The 19,202-nt window shown below is 43.8% G+C and overlaps 1 protein-coding gene across 4 annotated transcripts in view; it reads left to right on the top strand.

The window, feature by feature from the left end:
- The first annotated feature begins 1,310 nt into the window (after positions 1-1,310).
- Positions 1,311-19,202, top strand: part of foxd7 (forkhead box D7) — a 48,549-nt gene continuing 30,657 nt past the window's right edge. For all 4 annotated transcript variants that reach the window (XR_011103636.1, XR_011103637.1, XM_068719165.1 and 1 more), the window contains exons 1-2: positions 1,311-1,419; positions 16,023-16,131. The gene's annotated coding sequence lies outside the window, so the exon portion shown is untranslated. The remainder of the gene's footprint in view (positions 1,420-16,022; positions 16,132-19,202) is intronic.

Genomic DNA, 19,202 nt, shown 5'->3' on the forward strand with positions numbered 1-19,202 from the left:
TGGCTACAACACAACCTTCATGTGTGTGGATCCATCAACCACAAAAATGCTGGATGCTACCTTGTTTTCTTTTGCTAGCCGTTTTTTGGTAGCCGTTTATTCTTACTGCAGCTAATTGAGGGAGGGTGTTGTTTTTGTTGTGATAGTGAGGAAAGACTGTTTTATACTGTATTAATTATTTTAGTGGTAGTAATGAACATTGAGTTTTAATTCATAATGATGAACAGGAAAAGGAAAATGTGCATGTAAAGTTATATCAAAGTATGGATTAAATTGTTTTAATAGATATGCTTGCACTAGCCTAAATCAATGCTGAAAGTGCTGTCTCAATTTAGAGAAAATTAGATAAGAAGAGATACCACTTTCATGTCTGTGCAGTAAATATGGAGCTACTGTCAGTAGCCGGCTAACTTAGCTTAGCATAAAAACAAACAGGAAACAGCCAGGCTGGCTCTGTCCGAAGGTAACAAAATCTACCTTCCAGCACCTCTAAACCTTACGTTGTTATTGTTTCTTTAAATAATCCAACGTTTCTAATACACCATCATTGAAAAAGGAGCGGCTGTAAAATGGGGAATGATTTTTCACAAACATCCCAAAATAATTTGATCTATTCAGTCCGCAATTGGAGACTGTGAGAAACCCACAGAGACTTTATTTTTTTCCAGTTATCAACTTTCATAGAAATGAATGGGACTCTGTCTTTTGAACGGCGTATCCATAGTCCTTAATACATCCATGGGGTTAATGTACCGGACTATTTATTGGCTTAAAACATTTACTTCCTGGAGTCTCCCCTGGTTGCATTGCGACTACTTCAGAACGCGATATAAAACGTTGATTTGTGATTTTTGGTTGGTTTTTTACATCTTTAATTCATCTCTAGTCTGTAAAATCGAAAAATTCTAAAACATCTCAGTCATTACGGGCAGAAACCCGTTGCTCACTCCTACACACTGTGACATTCTGTCTGTCGTTGGCCGTCTCAAACACAACACGCTTTTTTTTCTATTCCCCCCTGGGGTAGGTCATAACCCTGCAGTCCAACCAGTCTCGCATTGTGACAGAAAATGGGGGATAAGTAAACCTTTTTTTTTTTTTTTCATTGCGCAACATCACATTCTATAAACTTACAAGGCAGCCAGAAGTGCACAGTGCTTGAATTTTTCTTTTTACATGACATCCCCCTCTCTCTCACTCTCTCTCTCATCCAACTTTCCCCTTCATTTCCTAACGAAGCGTAAATACTGTAGACATTAAAAAGCTTGAAAACCTCACATTCTCACAGCTGTTTTCTTTGTGTGGGAGAACTCCAGTGTCGCAGCCCTGAGTGAAGTTTTCCTGGCCCTGCATGCCTTTCTCCTGAAGGAACAGACCCATTAATAGCATCCCTCTGCCATCGCTACGCTACACTCTGAGGTGGGTGTGTCTGTTTTGTTTTTTTCCCATGACTTCACTGTTTTCTGTCGTCGTCGTCGTCGTCGTCGTGCTGTTTTGAAGGGCTGTCCCCATCTGAACAACAAGTTGCATCACTGCATGAATACTGGCCGTACTCTAAGCCTATATATAGCGTGTGGGTGATTAATGGATACCCGATTGTATTGTTTTTCGTGTAAAAGATTTACTACGCATGAAACCAAATGAAGAGTCTTGCTTGGTTGCGCCGGCCTATGCACATGTAGAACCTCACGCTGGTTTTGCTTTACTTTCAATATGTTTGCGTATCTTTACAACCAATCATATCAGTTCTCTCTCTTCCCCCCGCTTTACTGCATATTATAAAGGAAGGAAGGAAGAAAGGTACAAATTTAACTGATGTAAAGTTATACCAAAAGGCCAGACTTTCTCTTTGCTGCTCTGTGGACTGGTTTGTGTCAGCAGCAGCAGCAGCAGCAGACGGTAACGGGTGGTTAACCACTTAGGGGTTCTCACTCTGCAAAAGATTACAGCAAAGCAGCGAACCTTGGAATTACCCACCCTGCACAACACGACTCAAAAATAGCCTCTCCTCACAGAGGGCCCAGTTTTGACCTTCCCCACCCACCGCACCTCCTCCTCCTCTAACGTCTCCTTCAACTAATTATGACCCCAAAATCGCGGCTCGGCTTGGGATTTGGAACATCGTCCACTTGGGATTCTTCCGAAATCTAGATGAAAGATGAGAAGGAAAATTGAAGGAAGTGGTAGCTCTGTGTTTTCTCAGGAAGTCATTATTTACTACTTTCGTTCTGCCTGCGAGGGGGCTGGAATGGCGTGGGTGTCTCCTGACCTGCTAGATTTTTAGTGCTGATACATTTGATCCCAAAAAGAAATCCCCCTGATGACAGAAGCCAGAATAGTTTGGTCCTTTCTGCTTCTCTCTCTTTTCACTAGAAGACATGAATGTTTCACCTTCTACAAAGACAACTGGTAAGAGATCTCAGACAAACACCAGCAATCAGAGGTTTAATCCTTTTTAAACAATGTTAAGATTCCCGTCCCTGCTCTGTGTTTGTCGTTTTGCCCCCGTGTCACTCAGATAGCAATTAACGCTGCATTGTTTCACCAAGTGATACCGCTGACGTGCCTCGTGTGTCTAGACAGAGAGATACGACTATCTAAATTACGGCCTGCTTTCTTGTCGAGCAGAGAGTGGGATTCCTGAGCCCATTGTTTGGGGGACAGTCCTTCATGTGGGCCCTGGGAGCAGATAAAATGCCTGCAGAAGGATGTGTGTTTGCTCATCATTTAAAAGCAGTTCAGGAAACACATGGCCTCGCCGACCACTGAGGAGCCCTCTTCGTTTCCTCTGATTGCACAGGAAACGGGGCAGGTACATACTGTAAACTGTGCCCCGCGCCGTCCCTGATGGCCTGTGAGGGGTTGCCGGTTTGAGTTACGGCTGTGTGGCAGCACCGAAATTCCAATCCGTATGAATTGTTCTGTAATTTCGCCGAGTTTTGGGTGTACATGTAGAAGACACAAAAGCCAGTGGAGCGTAAACTGCGGCCCTGAGGTCAACCAGGAGCTCACAAACAGTCAGTGTACCAGCTTATTTTCAGTTCATGTGGGAACAACAGATGACTGGGAGACTGGCTCTGATTGGTCCTTCGCATGACGCAGTCCAGCTCCAACAAGTCACCTTTGAAACCGTTTTTAAAGGCTTGACCCTCGTCATCACCTCGGACAGGAAGGCATTATTTTCAGTACGAGAGAGGCACAAAGAATGCGGGCTCAGAAGCGGAGGAAACGGTTTGTTCCTTCTTTACTGTTTCTGTAACACTGCTCGTTGTCTCGGCCCCTAACGACCTGAGCTGGTCCCTTAGACAACCTAGACGACCAGACTCCAGCTTACCGAGTCAGCTTTACAGATCGCAATGCCAGACTCTCAACTTTTGATGGATCGCCATGAAGTTTGGTACATTCATGGTCCCCAGTGGATGAGTCCTAATGACTTTAGTGTGCCATAAGCAGGTGAAAAGTTTTAGACCTTGGCTTTGGACTTTCCGCTTTGTGTTTAGTGCTAATTGGCAAATGTTAGCATTGCTAACATGCTAAATTAAGATGGCGAACATGGTAAACGTGTCAGCTAAACGACAGCACGTTAGCATTGTGGTTGTGAGCATTAAAGCCCGCTGATGTTAGCATTTAGCTCAGAGCACCACTGTGCCTGAGTACAGCCTCGCAGAGCTGCTTGCAGTGGCTGTAGACTCTTGTGCTTTTGTGACAGTGCGCTCACCAACGTGATACATGCTAGCAATGTTAAAAGGTCCGGTGTTAGGCATCCAGGTTAGTGAAGTTCATTTGGAAGAGAAACTAATGGAAAATAGCAAACTAACTGTTTCACATCATACAAACTGACTTCCTGGTTCAACTTTGACTCACAGTACTATGGTATTCTAGCAGTATTTGTGCATTTTCATGGTTTTCCTGTGCAAAGAGATATAATTACCAGCATTTCAGGTGGACTCACTTTAGTTTTTTCTGTTTTAATATCAAAATAAACTTATATCTGGGTGTATCAGACACAATTGCCAGCTGTGTGCGTTTTAAGTCATATTTTTGCACTGTATTGGTTTAACTGTTTACTTGAGCACAGTGAAAAAAATCGTCATGTGAGGGAAGTACAAGGTGATCAGTGGGGTGACTGCAAGGATTGTCCACAAAACATTTATACAATAAATAAAGGAAAAACTGTGACGTGACTGTTGCTTATAGTTTTGTTCATTGGGGGAGAATAATCGAGTGAACTAGTAACATAATCATCTCTGATGATACATGCACACATTCATGTCATCACTAACTGATCATTGAATATGTATTAGGCTGTTCTGATTAGCAGAACAATATGATCTGTTCCACAGCTTAAATGAAATCGAAAGGCTGTAGAGGCTGTGGCAGAAAATGTGAGTGAAGGAAAGATTGGCTGCCCTTGCTCCCATTACCCTACACACACACACACACACACACACACACACACACACACACACACACACACACACACACACACACACACACACACACAGAGTCTCTTATCACAACTTGTCATCAAGCACTCATATCCTCACATTGTCCCGGAGAAAAGCTGACCTCTTTGCTGTAGATATAAACTCGATCCAGCCCTCATGTCCCTCACCTCCCTCTAAGAAAAAAAGGGGCCATGGGGGGGGGTTGAGGTTTTGCACTCTGAGGCAAAACTAATGTCTCTGCCCGTACCGAGTGGACCTCAAGGTCCTCACCAGTATCTAATATGGGAACGAGCTCCCTCCTCAGACCCGTCTTCTCCACCTCTAGCCTTCGCTCGCTCTTTTTTCTTGTTCTCAGATTGGGGATGCAGCTGTGGCCTTGTGTGACGTCGGTGGGGTTAACGGAAGGGCTGTGGGGTCAGTGGACGGCACAGACGGGGGTGTTTGGATAGGCACAGGGCCAGGTCTGGGGGGGGGGGGGGGGGACACTCTTCAGCACCGTGGAGATGGAACAACAGAGTCTTTTCTGTCTTTCACTAACTGTTTACTCTCACTAGGTCTTTCTGTCTGTCTTTCTATTGGCCTGTCAGTCTTTCTTTTTTTTTATTAGAAAAAAATGTGTCCTTATTCACCTCTGGAGTCTGAGCCCTGAGGAATCCTTCGTCACTGCTCTTATTGACGCACATTATTGACCACTTATGCATGCCCATCACTCACCAATCTGGGTGCTGTGCAATGTCATTGCGGTACTCTTTTGAGGGCATCATCGACATGATGCCTCGCATACTCTGGCTGAGGCCTGTGGTGGGCTGTGGGTGTCGGTGTCACACAGGCAACTTTAACTGGAAATCGTCGGGCTTATTTGTTGTCAAACAGCTGCCATTTCTGCCACAGATCAAACCACCGGTATTACTCGGAAACATTCAGATTTTAAATAATCACGTCTGTCAAAGATTACAAGCCATTTGTTGATTAGCAGAACTTTCCTTTCGTACAATTGATCTGTCACCGTTTCACTTGGTTTCGGTCAAGTCTGCATTCGTACTACAACCACTTGGAGTGACAGAAAGTGGATGTTTAACTGTATTTCATTACTTTAAGCCAGCTAACTCACACTAAACCCTAAACCACAACACATGGTGTTCAAGCGTTGGAGCTGACTCAATATGTGTATAAATGTGTATATATGTGTGTATTTTATTCAAATGTATATTTAAATAATCCATGTAACCTCTGGCAACTGCAGAAGTCCCCCCCCTTAGGGTAACAAGTACTGCTGGTTGAGAGATACTAAGGTCACATTAAAGCTGGCAGGTGTGAGCACGCAGGGCTTTAAGGTTCCCCCGACAATACTCTAGCCCTGTTTTCTCTATTTTGTGCAGGAGATGCTAACCAGAGCTCGTGATTCCTGATAAGATAAGTCAGCCAACTGCAAACAAGTCATGTTTCTCCTCAGGGATGGGGGGCTCTGCCTCCTCACTATCACTTCTTCTGTCTTGTGTCATAGTTAATCACAAGTCGTATAACTCTCTTCTCTCGGTTTGGGGGTGGGGAGGGGTGGGGGTGGGGGTGGGGGGGGGGGTTGCTCTCCTAAATAAACTGTGCTTGATCAATGCTCTGTAAAAGCCTCAGAGATCAGCGGGTCGTCTGTCTATTGGGGAAAGAGTGAGATATCGGCAACATAGTTATTATTATCATGTGATTATGTGATGTTAACAGGCATCGTCTTCTCCCCTTTAAAAACTGCAACAACAGAAAAAAGACAACAACTTAAAGCTCCCTTGTATTTTCAGCGAGCTTGCAGAGAGCGTGGGGCACGAGCAGCGCAAGGTTTGACCCAGATTATTGTTTCAGCTTCAGTCACATATTTGACTTTCAGCCACAATTCTCATAAACAAACAGCGTGGCACTCTGCGCTGTGGTTTCTGTTCGGAGGTGGCAAGTCTTACGCCACACGACTTTTTCCTCATAAACGTCTCTCTGTTTTCTGTTTCTGTTGTTTCTTTTTATTTGATCGCATGGGCACCTGCTGTTGTCTGTCTGTGTGTGTGTGTGTGTGTGTGTGTGTGTGTGTGTGTGTGTGTGTGTCTGAGACACTGAAAAACAGGCCACATTAACAAGCACAGTCTGCATGAGATTTACCACAAATGCTAAAATGCATGCTTGATTTAGGCTTATCTCTTACAAAGCTTACAAAAGAATGATGCTGTGTGTCATCCTCATTTCCCTGTCAGCGTGTTCAGTGTCTCTCGCGGACAGCCGAGTGGGAGGAGTGTTTTAAAAAGTGCTATTAGTGGTGTTTCTGGAGAGTATTTTAAGTGTCTTCTATGATGTTTTACTGTTCTGTCGAGCAGCGGGAGTCTGGGAACCGCTGCGGCAGGAATGTTTGGCCTGTATGTTTGAATAAATGTTTGATGTAACCAGAGCCGACTTGTTTTTTTTCAAGTGGGGGAAAGTGGCAAATTGTTTCCATATATCCGTATTTACATTTCTTTAGAATTAAGTGGAAAGCATCACAAACCCTCTTCTCTACTAAACTATGCACTGAAACAAACCACATGGCTTATGCTATCGTTCATTTCAAGAGTAGTTGACTGGTTCTTTTAGAAATAACATGCTGCGTGTGTTATTAATAAACTGGACAAAACGTTGCCTTTTACTTTACTCATCCAGCAGACATGACACTAGCGAATGAATTAAGTCCAATATTCACTCTTCTTTTAGCTCGGTTTTGGTCTCCACCAACTCTCTAACTTTAGCAGCCAAGCGCTCTGTTCACTAGCTGGTCGCTAACTTTGTCTGCCTGCAGTTTGGTGCTGAGCAGGTGGAGTGAATAGCTTTATGAAGGCTTTTTCATCCAAACTGCCAAATTCATCCAAATTCTCCGTGGGTTCATCACTGCAAGTGACCCCTTTCACATTACATATAGTCATATAATCTATTGCTAATATAAAATGTGAATTAGTGCAGCTTTAATGGCCTTCAAATGGTCGAAACACATTCACCGTCTTTAACTGTGACATTCATCTGGCTGTAAGTGCTCGGCCTCATGCCTACAGTGTGCTCTGTGGTGATGCTCTCATGCCTGCAGGTGAAACCCCCTACGTTTACTATGGTAAATAGTCCTCTGGCTGCAGGGGGCGAATCGGTCCCTCTGAGCTAAATAGAAACCCTGACACCCTGGTCTGAGGTTTAAAGTGCAGTTTGGCTCCCATGGAGAGAAACACTGCTTCACTGAGCCTGTTTTGAATCCTTAATAGTGCGCGTTTCTATCACACATAGTGATACAAATCTTTCTTTACTGCGAAGTCAGTCGTCAGGGATTTGTTCTTGCTCTGCGTCTGAGCTTGATATGAGAACTATCTGATGAATAACACATGGGAATCACCAACGCTGACAAGCAAATGGTCGACTGCTGTCTCTTTAATTCTCCTGAATTCTCCTGTAAAGCACAGGCAGCAATGTCCTGATCAGCATTGTCAGCTCTGCCACGTGTGTTGTTTTGTTCTGCCTAAAGCCGTTCTGATCCGCCGCCGGTCCTGACTCCATGGTCTCTCGTTCCCGCCGAGCAAAAAGCTCTGAATGCTGTCTCAAAATCAGCAACTCAGAAACTGAACCTTTTGTTCTTCCGGGAGCATCAGACCGCCAAGTGCAGACAGCAGGACCGCAGCGTTGGTTGCCAGTCATTGTGTGTCCAGTATTGTTGTTTTAAAGCTTAATGAACCCAAAACTCAAACTTTTCAGCAACAGCACGTTCCACCGTCTGTGTCCCAACGGTTATTTTATTGTTGTTGTTATTTTCCCCTCTCCCTCCATCGGATGGTTCCCTGACTTCACAGGGCTTCCCAAGCCGACCAGGGCCCTGGGCTGTTTGTTTTACGGCGGTGCCTTCCGCTCAAGGCTTGCTGTGGGTGGGAAACAGGGAGGGAGAGACGGTGGGAGAAAAAAAAAACAGAAAAAGAGAAGAAAAGGCATTTAAAAAAAAAAGAAGCAGGATGCCAAAGAAAGCTCCTAAAGACATCTTGCTTGTGCGACCACTTGGCCTCTCTTTAACCTTTTCATTTATCTACCGCAGTTAAAGGAAAAATTGAGCCCAAACTCCCTAAAAGTTTGCCTTGACCCTGCCTCGGTGTCACTGGCTCATTGCTTTTGATGACAAGCAGGAGAGAGTGGAGGAGTCAGGGCTCCGATACAGTCTGCTCTCTGAGAAATGTGGAGTTCGGCTGTGGGCTGCGGAGACCTGAGGGGGGGGGGGGGGGGGGGGGGCACTTAAGAGGGGTTGTGTGAGAGCGGGTGCCTCCCTCTCCCGCGGTTGTGCGCGGGAGAGGGAGGTCACGGACCCACCCTCCCCATCGAGGGCACGGGCTGACGAGGGGGGGAAAATAACAGGGAGCACCGGCCCGAGGGGGAACACTGCAGTGCCACCCTCTAATCACAGTCGCCTCACTCACATGTGGACAAAAAAGTATATACTGTACATACAATGAAACGCAGTAGCGCACAACCCTGAAAACACATGCTCGTACAGTAAACACATTAGAGATGACACACATACGCAGTGTGGGAACTTTTGGGGGGAGCTCATGTTGGAAAGACACATTTTTTGAAATTGCGCCCCAAAGCTCCCATGGCGATGGCTGGAATAGTTTGCATGCTGGTATCTTTATTATAGTGAATTAGTGATGGATCACCCTCATGCATGAACCGTACATCAATAAGAGCCTAATTATATGCATGATCCATGATCAAGATACACAATAATATAACCCATTCACACCCATGCAGACACCGCAGGAACAGCCTGCAGGAGCATTGGGGGTTAAGTGTCGACATGGACTATGGACTAGCGGAGCCGGAGATCGAACTAACGAATCCTCTGATTGACGGACGACCCTGCGCTACCGCTGAGCCACAGTCGCCCCTGCTGCACAATCCACCTTTTATTTAGGTCGAGGTACATATTGCTCCACAAAAGAGGAATGGTTAAAAAGACATATAAAGCGAGAACCAAATGCCAGAGGGGAGCGAACAGCACATTATTTAGATTCCTAAGAAGCTCAGGAAGCTATTTAAAAAAAATAAAGAACGTTAATTGTTTTTCCGTATTAATAGTTTTTGTTGTATTCCCTATTTTTTGGTTTCCCCATTTAGTCATATATTCATCCCTTGGTTCTTTTGGGTCTGATACACTTATATAGAAACTCTGTAAATGTATCCACATTATGACTCTAATTAAAAGATTTAAGCCACAAACATAAAAATGCAGATAAACAATTTTCATTGTCCAACTGAGCAGTGTGGGAAACCCCCGCCGACACAGGGAGAACCTCCACACAGCAACAAGAGCCGAGGTGTGACCCTGTCGCTGTGGGGCCACAGTGTTAATATCACAGGCTCTTGCAGGCACCTGCCGCAGAACTTCTTCTTGGTGTTTTCAGTGTCCGGGCAGAAGTCTTCAGTGACAGGGAGATCCTCCATTGTCTGTTTCAGCAGTCTCTTCATGTGGGAGACCCACTCCTCCTGGTTTTTCCATTTTCTATACGATACCTACTAGTCTTCAGTCGTCGGGTAGTTTCTGGTGTGAGATCTGATCCTCAATCTGAGAAGCTGTGAAGTTTCCTGCTGATGAGTCATCGATTCTAGGATCCCAATTTGACGTCACACAAAATTCTTGTCCGAACACAAAATCACCTTACCTAGGGGTCACTCGATAAATCTGAGGGGTCATGGAATGATTAGTGGGAGAAAGACAACAATTAGATTTTTTTATTTTTATTTTCTCTAATACTTAATATATTTTCCTCTGAAATGTGGTGGATTACAAGTAGAAAGTAGCAGAAAATGTAAGTACGCAGATAAAATACCACAAAAAAGTACAAAAAGTACTGCCCATGATTAATTTTTTTTTTTTTTAAACTCAGATCTTTAAGTTAAATAAAAACGTTAAATACCAGTACAACCGCCTAAAAGTACTTTATAACATACTCAATAACTCGGTTGGCTCCTCTAGCTAGCGTGTTAGCAGTTAGCGCTCCAGCTACAGTGGTTTGCCAACCGTCACTATGTATCCAAGCCTCGAGAAACCAAATATTTGATATGATTATGATGAATTTTGCTGTGCCACTTTCTGGTTTGAACCGTCCTTGACGTGTGTCCATACACACACACATAAACACACACACACACACACACACACACACACACACACACACATTTTGCAAACCTCACTGGTTGACGTTATACCACATTAACGACACGTCCTTCCAAACAGAGTGCGGCCCTTTAAATAGACCACTGGGATTGAAACATCACTCACATGTCACTGTGGTCAGAGAAAATATTTTTGCATTGACAGAGCTGATATATGACCACTCAGACTTCAAACAGGTTTTGGTTTATTTGAACTTGCAGTCTGTTTTACTTCCCTTTCACATGACTCCTCTCATAAAGTCAGGGGTTTAAAAAGACGCGGGTGAAAGAAAAAAAAAAAAAAAGACATTCTGGCTTTTCACAAAGCTCGAGTTGCACAAAAGAAAGAATTCAGTAGAAAAAGATGTAGATCCCATGTAGCTGGTGCAGCGTGTGAGGGATTTCGGTATCGTGTGATTGAGGCTTTGCTGCCAAGCACCGAGGGGGCAGGAGGCTAAAAGCACAGATTCTCTTTGATTACGTTTGTGTGTGTGTGTGTGTGTGTGTGTGTGTGTGTGTGTGTGTGTGTGTGTGTGTGTGTGTGTGTGTGTGTGTGTGTGTGTGTGTGTGTGTGTGGCTGCATGCGCTTGGTGTGTTTTTAAAAGAGTGTGTATCTTGGGGTGGGATGAAAAAGAGTTGGTTTTGTTTGAACAGCGTCGCTCGGATTGATTTGTGACTTTCCCCACTCGCTGCTGAGAGACGCTTTGTAAAAATCCATCATAGCCCGTGACCACTTGAGCAGGCCGGACAGCTCCACACATTGTGTGCATCACTGGCTCCTTTAAGATGATTTATTTCAGCTCAGGTCCTGTCTGACATCTTTATTGTCAACATTTGGTCCGACTGTTAACACGACCATATTCTTTTTTTTCTTCCACTTCTTAGGGCTCAAACTTCCGAAGACATTATCATGAGGTCAGCGGTGAACTGACTTCAGTGTTTGTGCGTTGGTACTGTAGTGTGTGAGCGTGTGTCGGTGTGTGTCGGTGTTAAACCCTAACGTGATCAGATGAGACCAGCGTGAGGTCCAGACTGTCTGCAGGAATTCTCCTCTGAACCACGGGGAAGATTTATGGGTACCAGGGGTGCAGGGGGATGATCGCTCCGCTCAATGTCTTCATTGTGCTGAGAACATGTGTGGCACTGGGTGAAACGAGGTGCATGAAGGGGATTAAAAGGGCAAAGCCAGACACATGCACACGTAAGTCTGGAGAGCACGTACAACACACAAACACGATATAAATACCTTCACACGTCAGAGTTAAAAGCTTCTCTCAGGCTTTCAGGAGAGTTGTGAATATTAAGCTTAGATTTCAGCATCGAGTGAAATGATTACGGGTCAAATGTTCTACAGGTTAAATCCTCGGGAAGAAATAGTTTTTGTGCCACTGTGGGTCCCATCATCATAAAAATTGCACCTGTGTTGAAAGCAGTGCAATAAATACTAGTTTTGTGAACTTTTTCATACATTTTTGTTGGCGGAGATGTGTTCGCTCAACTCTATGTGCAGGCCAGAAAATGTAAACGTTGAGTTTACGAGACTGAGGAGCATATGCACAAAAGGATTGGGTGGCTTTTGCGGCCGCTAAGCCTTCACCAATATGACAAAAAGAAACCTCTAAGCACCCACAAAGGAATGAAATGCGCGGTCTCTAAGATCTTCTTGTGCGCTCATGTGCTATTTCTATGTATTCAAATGAGGTAATATGCATATAATCGGCACAAAATTGGCCCCTCTCTATGCAAATGAGCCTGAATGCTGTAAGAGGTTCGTCTAAATGTATGTTTAGAGGAAGAAACAGAGGCAGCACATTTTAATGCATGCAAAGCAAGATGAGGACATTTCACTGCACCTTTTTAAGCCAAACAGCTGATTATATAACTTGTTAGTAGAATATTAAAAAAGTGGACATGCCACTGCCGTCTACTGCAATCTCAATTTGTTTATTCTGAATTTCTCAGATTAATTTAAGGATTAAGTATAAAACTTTCCTTGATTGTTGGAAAAATACATTGTCACAAAGCTGAAACGCAGCAAATAATCACTTAAAAGCACCAACTAATGTGCCAGAGGAGTAATTAATAATTGTGATTTTGATTAATTTAATCTTAATATAGGTTGCACTGTACTTTGGCTCTGGGTTACGCTCTGCTTCATGCTCTTAGATGCTTGTTTAAAAAAGGAGATGTATTTATGACTTCTGGTGACTAGTAGTTCTCTTGAATACCTACGTTAAATACACTTCTTGTAAGTCGCTTTGGATAAAAGCGTCTGCTAAATGACTGTAATGTAATGTAATGAATGCAAAAACAGTCCAATTCACAAAGATCGGTGGTAAAAGCCACACGCAGTTACAGTGAAATTAAGAGCGACTGAAGCGCATTTATCAGATGTGTAACGCTGAGACTTTCCTGTGATCATAGAACATCAAATCCCAAATACGTATTTAAATGAATTGCCTGGAGTTTTGAGGAATGCCTCGACACCTTGTCAGTCAGGACCTGCAGCTCGCAGTCTGAATATTTCATTTTTCTTTTTCTCTCTGTTCTGCTTACTGTGTTCTTGGTGCTACGGCAACATTTATACTTTGCCACATGAACAATTCTTAAGCTAAGCAACCCAATCAAAAGCGTGTATAGTCACGGAGCTGAGAACAGCTCTGTTTTTCCAAGCTTGTGTAATATTTGTCACTTTTGGAGATACTTTTGGAGCCTAATACCAGCATCAGAAGATAGCAGCTTCACTGACAATGTACAGAAGACAGCATGTGACATGAGCCAAGACCCAACCTTTTCATACAAGATGAATGAGTCCAATAGTTTGGTTTATGACCAAATACCTGCAGAACTAATGACAATCCCATCAGCCTCGGCTGCACCTTGTGTTTACTGCTCAATAGCTCATTATAGCATGCTAACAGCCTCAACCAGCAGCTAGCGTCACTGTAGACTCTTATTGTTATCTAGATATTGCTATATTCAATATTTATTTATTTGAAGTTAAAGTCATCATTTTGGTTTAGTTGGCGTTAGCTTGGCCTTTGATGTGATCGGTGGAAAACAAGATTTACAAACAATAGTAATGTTTAGATTTTCCATAAGCTTTATTTTTGATCTACCATAGTTTTGTGACAGCAAGCATTGTTTATTGTCATATGTGTATATGTTACCAATAGATTAATCACTATGTTTATATAAATGTGGTTTGTATTATGTGAGTTTATATAAACCAGTTCCTGGTTACAGTTCCTCTCAAGATTTGACTTGTCCTTCATTATGTCACCGACTCTCTCCCAAATTCTTCTTCATTCTCTTGTGCAAAACTGTCAAGTAAAGCCAAAAGCAATGAGGACTGTGTCTTCAAAAAGATAGAAATCTGTCTAACTGCCAAATGGTTTCACAGCTTGGAAGGCGAAGAGACAAAAGATAAGCATCCTTCCCTTTCGTTTCTGTTTTTCTTGGCTCGGCAGTCCGTTGCACATGGCAACAAGGCGTTTGGACACTGGAGCCTTTATGAAATTCATTCTTGATAATTGGCATATCTTTGGTCATAGCCAAAGTTGACAATTTCTCCCACGCACACAAAAGAGTGGCTTACCAACCTCTAAAGCCTCAGTCAATAATCTGTCAAAGCTCGTCATAGATCATTCTCTCTCTATCTGAAGACAGTTGGAAATGTTCCCGCGGCATCCTATAAAGAATAGTAGGCAGGTCCTCATGCAAATCCGCGGGGCTTGTCAGAACCTGTCTGCCCTTTGTCACAGTAACATATTACGACGTGTCAGTGTCAGAATGATGGACGGATAAGCCTACTGGTTTTAAGCTCTCCTGACCCAGTTCATTTGTCCAGCAGTTACGTGTGGCCATGTGAGTGAAGGCATGCTTATATTTCAGGTTTGCGTTGGGGGCCCAGTGGGCAGGTGACCTGGATTTCCCATCATAGGTCGCTCATCCCCAGGAAAGAGAAAGGGAAGCTGCTGTGAGTCAGTCAGCATATATTCCCATCACTGATCATCAGCGCTGTGACAATCTGTAATCACCCCCCCCCCAAGGGATTTGTCAGCGAACGCACCGCTCCGCCACCTGCGGTGAAAGTTCACATGCTATTTGCAGAGCTCAGTTTCCCCTCTGTCAGATGTCCCCAAATTTAGATGCTCAAAAAGATTCAAAAACAATGACAGTGTCAAGTCAGCAAAACCAACAGCGATTGTCAAAGATAAGGCTGCATGAGCAAAAGTGTAAGAAACGTTAGCATGTCAGGCTAACTAGCTTACTACCTAAAGTAGCAAACTAGCATTGTGATTATTGAACGTCAGGGCCAATTCATACTACATTATTTTTGGGGGGGGTTACAGGCTAATTAGCAGCTCTGTCCTGCTCATTCAGGGGAGTTTACATTCCCAGCAAACCCACGTCAAACTCGTAATGTAGACTCCAAACTCTACACTAACAATAAAGGAAATCTAACCTCACGCTTGTCCAAGGATGTGAGAGCAAAATGGCTGTTTGAACTTACATCTTCCAGGGCTAACTATCTCTAAACTGCAGTCCAAGATGTCCTCTACTTGGATCATCAATTGTTGACTTTATAGCTGGGACATGTAGCTTTAGCTTGATACCATACATCAAGCCTTGTACAGGGTTCTCATTTGAAAACACGTCAGCTGGAAACATTCGAAAGTCAGACATAGTTGGCTTAATTAGCTAGCGTTATCTAGCTACAGCTGATACAATCTAGTAGCAGCAGTTGTCAACTCAGCAGAAAAAATCAATGGAGCGGCTGGAAAGGAGAAAGGAGCAGCAACACTAACAAAGCGGTGGGGCGGGGATTAGTGAACTGTCAATCACTGTAACAATTTTTCTGTCACATGCATTAAATACAGTTTAGCTTTGCGGTGCTAATCTTGCATGTCAAATGTTTTAAACCCAAGTGACTCTAATGGAATCATTTGCTCTTGAATCAGAGTGAGGAAGTCTGCCTCCCCCTCTGACAGAACCCTGAAAACTCACTTACATTCCTCTTTCAACAAGATGCCATTAGGCTCAACAAGAGATCTGGAGCAATGTGGGCCAGTCTGCATGACTTACGTCTTACATTGTCCATGTAATGTGCGCCTCCTGCCATGGAACATACTATGGTGCCGTACGGTACGTATGGGTTTGCATGAATTCACCGGAGAGCAGCATGAAAAATAACTGGGACCATCCGTCATCCGTCATCCTGCCTGCGCATTTCCAACTGCAAACAGTCTCTATCCAACAAAAATACATGGCTCAAGACATTAGTTGTGAAAAACCAGTAGAGTGGGCCCAATTTCAACCACGTATGAAACAAATACAAACTATTCTGTATGTGACGCCGTCCACGTTCCACCTGTGTGTTCACAGGCCGTGCCGCTGCTGTCCGAGGGTGTCAAGGAGGTCATGGGACTGCAGCCGTGTTTTGGGACAGCGGGGCCTCCGAAACATGTGGAAACATCTGAGAGAGAGACACCAGGTGGGTTTTCCTGATGGCATGCCAACGGAGGAATGTATCTGTCAGCGTTGAACTTGTCCGGTGGGAATCGCCCCTGGTATGTGTTAGCATCACAGCTGAAGGTGTCGGGATCAGATGGCAGAGCGGGACTGGTGTGTGCGTGTGCATGTGTGTGTGTGTGTGTGTGTGTGTGTGTGTGTGTGTGTGTGTGTGTGTGTGTGTGTGTGTGTGTGTGTGTGTGTGAGTGAGAGAGACATATACACACATATATACATATCCTGCAGCATAAACCTGTAAAACCTGCATGTTACATCAGTCTGGGTGTACATGCATTTATCTATATGAAGATTTGTGAGACAAGGACAGTTTGTTTCGATAAAAAAAAGAAGTGTGATCAAATGAGTGCACATAAAACGTTGCCTAAATAATCCATTATTATTTGTATTATCAGATTAGATCAGAACCTTAGATTGGAACATATGTCTTTATTTAATACAATGAAAAAAAGATTAAAATCAGATGCTCCTCTTGCTCCTTTACATGTGCACAAGTGTGCATATGCGTCTGTTCTGTCAGAGGAGTGGTGATGGATTATGAAGGGGCCCCTGCCAGCTCTTAAAATGTAGCAGTCTGACCTCTAAATACACACCAGGGCACCCTGGGTCGTGCCCCCCCCCCCGGGGTGCCCTGGGACCAGTTGCTGCGTGGGCCCTCTCTGCTCACGAGTAGGGCAGGGGGGGTCGCAGCATGTGACCCAGCCACTTGCTTCAGATGTCGGGGGAGTAATTTACTGCGGTGCTCTCATGCCACCAAATGTCACAACTCCACATCAGGAGAGATACGTGTGTGTGTCTCTTTTTTATTCTGCTTCTCGCAGCTGTTTGGAAAATGTGCACAGCGAGCATAAGCGGAGGAGTTTCAGACTAAGCAAACCATCTCACGGTTTTTTAAAAGGATTACTACGACCAGGTGGTCCGTTCCCCCTGATTTCTCACAACCAAACGTTGTAAAGCCTCATGAAAGGGAGAGCGTGGCCGCAGCCTTGACGGGTGTGTTTATACACTGGATCATGGAGTGTCGTTGCCCGGACTCACTGCCGTCATACGCCCCGCTTATGTCACAGAACCTCCACGATTCACATCTTGTCTTCTTTCCATTTCTCAGGAAATTCTAGTCCAAACAAACTCCCGTCAAACCAGATTCTTTTTTTTCTTCTTTATTTTCTGCGAAATGCCTCCGTTTCCACTTTGAACAAACTGTAACATGCTGTGAAAACAATGCCAAGTCAAAGGTGATGACAGTGGAAGATTAGCTGAGGCTGCAGGAGGGACAAAACATGAAGTAAACAGGGTTTGAAAAACAACTCTGTCTTGCCGCTGTTGTGTCATCTTCTCTCTCTCTCTCCATCAAAAGGGCCTGTAAAGCCCAGTCTCCAACTCCTGTAACTTCTCATTACACGCAGTCAACGCGGTATGTGCTGAGCTTGAAAACACAACATCTGCATTCCTTCCATCCTTTAAGCCCTGCATCTGACTTCAGCTCAGGGTCGAACACGACACTGCAGACAGGCCGCTGCTGTCAGTCCCGATAGAAAAATACTGTTGGAAATGAATAGAGTTGAGTTCCGCGGGTTTTCAGTGTCCAGGCGTTCAGGGAAAAAAAAAAAAAAAAAAGCTCACTGAGGTCAGCAGAGCACTGATGCGTTCTGGCCGACATGCAGCGTGTTTCTGGGTCTGTCAAAGCATTCGGTTCACTCGTCTGCATAAATGTGTCTGAGGTAAAGTCCACTGCAGACGTAGATGTAGATGCACCCAGCGGGGACATAAAGGACTGGTGTCAGCCCAGTTTCTGTGAGTTTAGAAGTGGATGTAATTAAAAGTCTCTTTGGTCGCCAGAAAGTCGTATCTTATTGTTGGTGTAACGGTGCCCTCTACGGGAAAAATCAAGGAACTCTTTAAATCGTTCTCAATGAACCAAACTCCACAGTTACCAGAAGTAGGAGGGGGTTTAGTTAAGCTCTGAGCACTCCATACTTGGCAACACAATTGTAAATGATTATTCTATAATGTCATCGTAAAAACAGAATTGTGTGATCAACATCCTGCTGGTAAATTACTAATAATTAAGATACTTTAGCCAAAGAATTATCAGCACATAATTCGACATGTTAACAGCTTATGAGTTGAACCCAGGATCAAGTCTCATTGGATCTGGGTTTGTGTTTTCCTGTTGAGGCTGAACACTAACAAACCATAAAGTGGAAGTTGTATGAGAATTACATGTTACCTCATGAAACCGTGTAATTCACTTCAGTGCAATGATCTGATTATTAATTGTTGCCTCAGTGTAAAAGAGAAACAGAATGTATGTCAATCCAGAAAGGCTCAACACCTTAATGATCGCTCAACGATTATGATTTAAATTTAGATGAAGCTATGAATAGTTTAATTGAGGTGGTGAGTCTCTCAAATCCGAAGCGTCTTGATTTTTGATAATTTTATTTAGTAATAGAGCTTTTTGATAGCAGACATTTTTGACTTGTAAAAGCAGGAAAATCACAGATGTTAAGTACGTAACATTAATGGAAGCTCTGTTCCATTTAGGTGTCCCAGTAAGTGAGCGTGCACAATTCAAGGCCGTTGAAACATGCGCATGTAAGTGGAATGTAGCCATGATGGATGTAATTAATGATACCTGAGACTGTGGCTAAGTGGAGAGCAGGGTCGTCCTTCAATCAGAGGATCGGCGGTTCGATCTCCGGCTCCGCTAGTCGCATGTCGATAAGTGTCCTTGAGCGAGACACTTAACCCCAAAATTGCTCCCGTAGCTGAGCCTACAGTACATGAATGTGATAGAATCTGAATTGTAATTCGCTTTGGATGTCTGCTAAATCACTGTAATGTAAATATAACGTCTTTAGGTGTGTAGGCCGACTTCTGTTTGTCTTTTTATGTTAGTGGAGGTGATCTTTGTTTTTAGGCTCACCTCAGCTATAAAAGACTGCGTATAAATTGAAGTAATTATATACAGTAAACTAATCAAATCAAGTTTGTTGAGAAGTGTTGTTAGCTTACATCCCAGCATGCATTGTA

The sequence above is a fragment of the Cebidichthys violaceus genome, unplaced genomic scaffold (assembly GCF_023349555.1).
Source record: "Cebidichthys violaceus isolate CVI_PGR_0920_01 unplaced genomic scaffold, fCebVio1.0.p SCAF_23, whole genome shotgun sequence".
In the NCBI taxonomy this organism is placed as follows: Eukaryota; Metazoa; Chordata; class Actinopteri; order Perciformes; family Stichaeidae; genus Cebidichthys; species Cebidichthys violaceus.